General features: G+C 48.3%; 1 protein-coding gene across 2 annotated transcripts in view; it reads left to right on the top strand.

Moving 5' to 3' along the window:
• The first annotated feature begins 382 nt into the window (after positions 1-382).
• The window catches only part of MAPRE1 (microtubule associated protein RP/EB family member 1), a 30,335-nt gene continuing 24,717 nt past the window's right edge, over positions 383-6,000 (top strand). Inside the window, exon 1 of one of the 2 annotated variants that reach the window (XM_043602588.1) lies at positions 383-517. The gene's annotated coding sequence lies outside the window, so the exon portion shown is untranslated. Of the gene's footprint in view, positions 518-762; positions 834-6,000 lie in introns of those variants that run through there. The other variant, XM_043602589.1, reaches the window with a different exon arrangement.

Raw genomic sequence — 6,000 nt, 5'->3', positions numbered from 1 at the left:
ATCACAGTGTCATAACAGAGTGTTCACAGGATGTCTCTGAGGTGACTTTTAAGTCTTTCCTCAAAGCTCCTACCAAGTATCTTTATTATCCAATAGCCCATTTTTGTAGAAATTCATTGTAATACCGATTTTTTTTTTTTTTTTTTTTTTTTTTTTGACTCCTGGGGTGGGGAATTTGTAACTGGATTCTTCCTTATAGGCAGGCAAACCCGGACTGGGGCGGGATCTCATTGGCTTCGGCAGACCACGTGGCTGATTGCCCTGGCAGCCGGCGTCCCACCCCCGGGGCGCCCGAGCAGTCTATCACTGGCCGGGCCCCGCCCCTGGCGCGCGGCTCAGTCCCTCTCTATAAAAGGAGCCGGCGGGGACTGACGAGCCTGTACGTCTGCGCGTAACGGGGCGGGGGGTGCGTGTGAGGTCATCGCGCGGGCGGGCGGGCGGGGTCGGGCGGTTTGAACGAGACGAAGACGGAACCGAAGCCGGGCACAGGCAGTGGACGCGGTCCCGCCGAGAGCCGGTGAGCCGGCTAGCGGGCACGGGGCGGCGGCCGGGGGGTGGCCGGGTGGGCTTCGGGCCGGGCAGGCACCGGCGGGCCTTGCGGGCAATGCCTGGGCCGCTCCTCGAGGCCATGCAGATCGGGTCGGGTGGGGGAAGGGCGGGGCCGTGACCCGGCGCGCGCGGACTGGGCTGGGGGCGCGCGCCGAGTTCTGCCATGGGCGGGGCCTCGGGCCGGAAGTGGGGGCTGCCCCTCGGTAGCGTGGGGGCTTCTGGGCCGCGGCCTAGGTGTGGGACCGGGACAGCGGTAGCGGGCTGTTCCGGGTTGGCCAGTCTGGGTAAGGGGGTGTGTGTGGTTGAAGTGAATCCTGCTAGGAGCTCTGGGGACCCCCACTGTAGGAAGCTGTCGCCTGGTGGTCAAGCGTTCGGTTTTGAATTCAGACCTGGGTTCCATTCCTTGCGGTGCGACCTTGGGCAGGTGCTGGAACCTCACGGCCTTAGTCTCCTCATCTGTAAAACGGGGACAATGATAAGACTACAGAAAGCTTTTATCACATTATGGGGCAAGAAGTAGGCCAGCTCAATGGACTCCTTCCTTTCGTCATGCGGTATTTGTTGAGCGCCTACTAAGTACTAGGTGTGCTGAGCGTTGGCTATAACCCGGGAGCAGGAGGCAAAGGCGTCTGCCTTGTGGTGGGGAGACAGATAGGAAATAAGAAAATGAATATATGGACAAGATAATTTCGGGATAATTTCATATAATTACTATGAAGACAGTATAACAGGGTGATAGGAACAGTGCTTTTCCAGTCCCTGCTTCACAGCTGCCCTGAGGTGCTTCAGGTCAGAGTTCACCCTCTGCCCCATTTTGAAGATGAAGATCCTGAGGCCCATTGAAGGGAAGGTACACTAAACCTGGCATTCACTTCCTGTTGGGGTGCTGTAAGAATTGTGATAATAATACACTTGATCTTAGCCAAAAGGCCAAGAAGCGATAGAATTTGATAATAATAGCTATTTGCTAGTTGGGCATATGCTATGTGCCAGGTATTGTGTTAAGTGCTTGCTGTGGCATTGTATCATTTAATATCACACTATCTCTAAGAGATCCTATGTTCATTTTTTAAAATCTTTTAATGTTTATTTTTGAGAGAGAGCGAGAGAGACAGTTTGAGTGGGAGGGAGACAGAGGCAGAGAGAGAGGGAGACAAAGAATCCCAAGCAGGCACCAGGCTCTGAGCTGTCAGCAGAGCCCGATGTGGGGCTCAGACTCACAAACTGTGAGATCATCACCTGAGCCGAAGTCAGAGCTTAACCAACTGAACTACCCAGGCCCCCCTGTTCATTTTTTTTTTTTAAGTTTATTTATTTTGAGAGAGAGAGAGAGCACGAGCACATGTGCGCACGGGGAAGGGGCAGAGGGAGGGGGAGAGAGCATCCTGAGCAGGTTCTTCACTGTCAGCACGGAGCCCTGACCCGGGGCTGGAACTCATGAACCGTGAGATCATGACCTGAGCTGAAACCACGAGTTGGGTGCTGAACCGACTGAGCCACCCAGGCTCCCCAATCCCGTGTTCCTTTCTACAAATAAGGGACTGAGACTCTGAGAGGTCAAGTGATTTGCTTTATACTGTCCAGCAATTGACTGAAGCCACATCTATGATGCAAGAGTTGAGGCTCTCAACACCTGTATTATGCTACCTCCCTGAGAGCTAGTGTGTTTCATAGCAATGTGTCCCTTGTGGTGGTGTGTCAAAGTGCCTGGCACAGTTTCTGGCACACAGAGAAGCTCAAGACATGATGTGCTTTTCACTGAAGTGTTTTCACTTAGATCTCATGTAATCCTCACCACCACCTTGTGCAGAATGTATTCTTCACTGTTCACAGGTGAGCCATTTGTGATCCAGAAAGGGTCACATGGCTTTTGTCTGGTGGCACCTTCCCTCCCCCTTTCCATAGGGCTCACTATGGTTCCTTGGAAGTAATAGGGTGCTCCTCAGCCAGCATCCAATCAGAATGGGTTTCAGAGCCTGCAAGGAGAACAGTGAAGGAGGACAGATACCTGGGGAGGTTAAAGAGCTTTTTCAAGGCAGTTGAAACCTGGATCATGGAGCCTTCTAAAGGTGAGGCTTGCATGATGGTCATGGGGTGTGCCATTGAAGCCAAGCAATGGAATTCTTACGGGGGAAGCTGTAGGTAGCTGTACTGTAGCTCTGAGAACTAGGCTCTGTTTTGACTGCCTGGAAGAGCCAATTAATTGGTTGAGTCAGTGGATGTTTATTGCATGTCCACAGGGTGCCTGACCCCATGTCTTTAGTGGCTGCAGAGTTTGCGGAGCACATGGGACCAGGTATTAATGTACTGCTAATGAAAGAGTTTTAAATTATATGATGATGAAAGGCCATTAACGTTTTCTGAGCTGGGGTGTGGTCAGGAGACACACGTGGCTTAACCAGCTGCTTACATTTTATGGTAGCATGACACATACAATACCCGCAGTGTGTATGAATGTGGCCAAAATAGATTACAAGTGCTTAGCCTGTGACCGTGCTTTTTGTTTGGATGTATCTCTCCTTGGTCCTCGGTAATAGTGTTTTGCACACAATATGCGTTACATTTATTCATTCAGGGATTTTAAACGGGGGAGACACTTGATCGGATTTATGATTCAGAAAATTCTTTGTGGCTGCTGTGTAAGGACAGATTGAAGCAGTGAGACTAATTTGAAGGCTGCTGCAGTGGATGGGGATAAGAGATAGTGGGGCAGGTCTTGGGCACTGTTTTTGGCACTGCAGGTAGGAGGATGAGTGAGACAAGGCCCCTCCCTGCCTGGATCTTGTTTGTTTAATACCTGGTATGTGTCAGATACCACGCCGAGTATTTTATGTACCTTACCTCATTTAAACCTCACACTGTAATTTTTAGATAGGTGGCATTCCCTCGTAAGATAACTGAGGTGTACTGAAGTTAAGTACCTTGCCCTGGGTCATACAGGGAAAGAGCGACAGCCTCACACTCAAACCCGGGTCTTCTTAGCTGGAAATCCTCAGCTCTTTTCATAGAGTATATTGCCTCCTGGCCCAAATCTGAAATGATTCAGAAATGAAGAGATAATGACAATCCAATGTAATAATACCTATCATAGAGATTTGAATGAAGTACTGTGGGATCAGGAATTAATTTCCCAGTGGAGTCAGGAATTAAATTGTGTTGGCTTCCTGTATAAAATGGTTTTATCGTCTGAATTTAAAAGCTCAAGAGCGTTGACGGTTTGCTTTCTGAAAAAAGTGTACATGGATACAGTTTTCTGTCTTTGACACTGTCCTGCCCATTTGAAAACAAATAGCATTTATTGCGTGCCCACTGTGTGCAAGGCACTGTGCCAAGTGCTGTGGGGGATAGGTGAATGTGGGATGTGAGAGCACAGACCTGATGAGTTATTTATCCTGCCAACCCTTAGTCACCCCTGCTCATAAAGAGGGGATTGGTTGGGTAGATCACTGTCTCTTCTAGCCCTCTCATTCGGTAGCTCTATGACTCATGAGGCTTGCAGGAAACCCGTGTGGGAAAACCAGCTCATGTAGTAGGCACGAGGTGGATGGAAGGAAGTGCCACGAGAGAGCATGAGGTCTCATGATGGTTCCAAATTTGCTTTGAGTTTTTGTTTCCCCAGTTGGTAATATTGATGTCTCAGGAAATGAGAGAAATTCTAAGTGTCAAGGTCACTATGAAATCCAGTCCTTTATAGTTCGTTGTGTGTCCTCCTGGTAATTGCCCAGAGATTTCACTCGGCCTGGATTAACCTGACCTTAACTCACATTGCTTGAGTTTTCCTTTCCCACAGTCCTCTACCAGCAGTTAAGTCATTTGGTCTTTTTCACATGTCGGGGAATGAGAATTCTTGTCCCCTTCAAGGTTCTTCTAGCTGGACTAAGAATCAAATTGACATGAGACAGATTAACAGGAGAAAATCAAATTTAGTAGGTGTATGTATGGAGAATTTGCATGGTCACGGGAATTCCAAAGACAGGCAAAATGAGGTCTATGTTCCTCTAAGGAGGGGTCTGGGATTTCAGAGGAAAGGAATGCACTTCACAGGGCGATAAGAGCAGGTAATTAGATGTTTGCCCTACCATACAGATGGGTCACTCATAACATTTATCTCTGCTAATAACCCTTTTTCCTGGGAAAGACCCCCCAGTTTAGATTCTTCTGTGTGGTTAAGGAAGGGACAAAAGTTTTTTGTGCACACGGGGTCTCGAGTGCCTTCAGCTCAAAATAATCCACATGCCAAAGTGGCACGTTCTGGGGGTGTGGGGTGGGGGGCTGCCCTGAACCCCTTCACAGACTTAAATGAGAGTGTGATTCTACCCTGTTTAAATCCCCACAATGGATTCTTTAACAATTACAGAATAAAATCGAAACTCCTTACCTTGGCCTACGGAGTCCTGACGTGATCTGGTGTCTTAATTTCTTTTTCCTCTTCTGTTCCTGCTCTCCTTGCTTGCTGGGCCACAGCCACCTTTCACATCTCAGTGTGGCTGTGTCCTTCTGAATCTTAAGCTCAAACATCAAGTCAGAGAGGCTTTCCCTGACTACATTCCCCACCACCCTTACTTCCTAAATGGTTGATAGGAAATGACATTTGTTTGTGGGTTTGGTCTGTGTCAGACTTCCACCGCTAGAGCGGAAACTACCGGTGGGCAGACAACTTGTTTCTCTTGCTTTTCCATTTCTTTGGCCCTTGAACAGTGCTTGGTGTACATTTGCTGACTGAATGAGGATGATGATGGCATCCACATTTAATAGCATTTTAAGTTACTGTGTTTCTGTGTGTTTGTTGCTTTGCACCCGAAAGCCTAGCAGAAGGTTGAGGGGCAGCATTTTCTAGTGGCTGGGAGAGAATGTGGATGGTGGGGCTGGACAGGTTAGGCTGCCATTCCCAGGGTTTCTATGTTGAGCCTCTCTCCTCATCTGTAAAATGAGGAGAACGAGGTGAACCTTGCAGAGAGTTGTCGGGGTAAATGACAAGTGTCTGTGAAGCTCCTTAGATGTCTTCTGTCCCCAGGTGGTTTAGCAGAGAACAGCAGCAAGGTCTCTTCACTGTAAGGTTATTTCCCAACATGTTTGTAGTACTTAGGGTTTTGAGAAGTTTTATTTACTGTTTTGATTAGAAAAGTGGATATAGTCTTTAAAGAAAATATGGAGAATAGTGAAAAACAAAAAGAGGAATTAATAAAAGCCCACCATCTGGGGGTGCCTGGGTGGCTCAGTCAGTTAAGCGTCTGACTCTTGATTTCGGCTCAAGTCATGATCTCATAGTTCGTGGGATCCAGCCCCACATTGGGCTCTGTGCTTACAGCTCAGAGCCTGTTTGGGATTCTCTCTCTCCCTCTCTTTCTCTCTCTGCCCCTCCTCTGCTCAAGCATGTGCTTTCTCTCTCTCTCTGTCTCTCTCTCTCTCTCTCTCTCTCTCTCAAAATAAATAAATAAACATTAAAAGAGA

This window comes from Prionailurus bengalensis, chromosome A3 (assembly GCF_016509475.1).
Source record: "Prionailurus bengalensis isolate Pbe53 chromosome A3, Fcat_Pben_1.1_paternal_pri, whole genome shotgun sequence".
NCBI lineage: Eukaryota > Metazoa > Chordata > Mammalia > Carnivora > Felidae > Prionailurus > Prionailurus bengalensis.
This window is presented reverse-complemented; position numbering and strand designations above follow the sequence as displayed.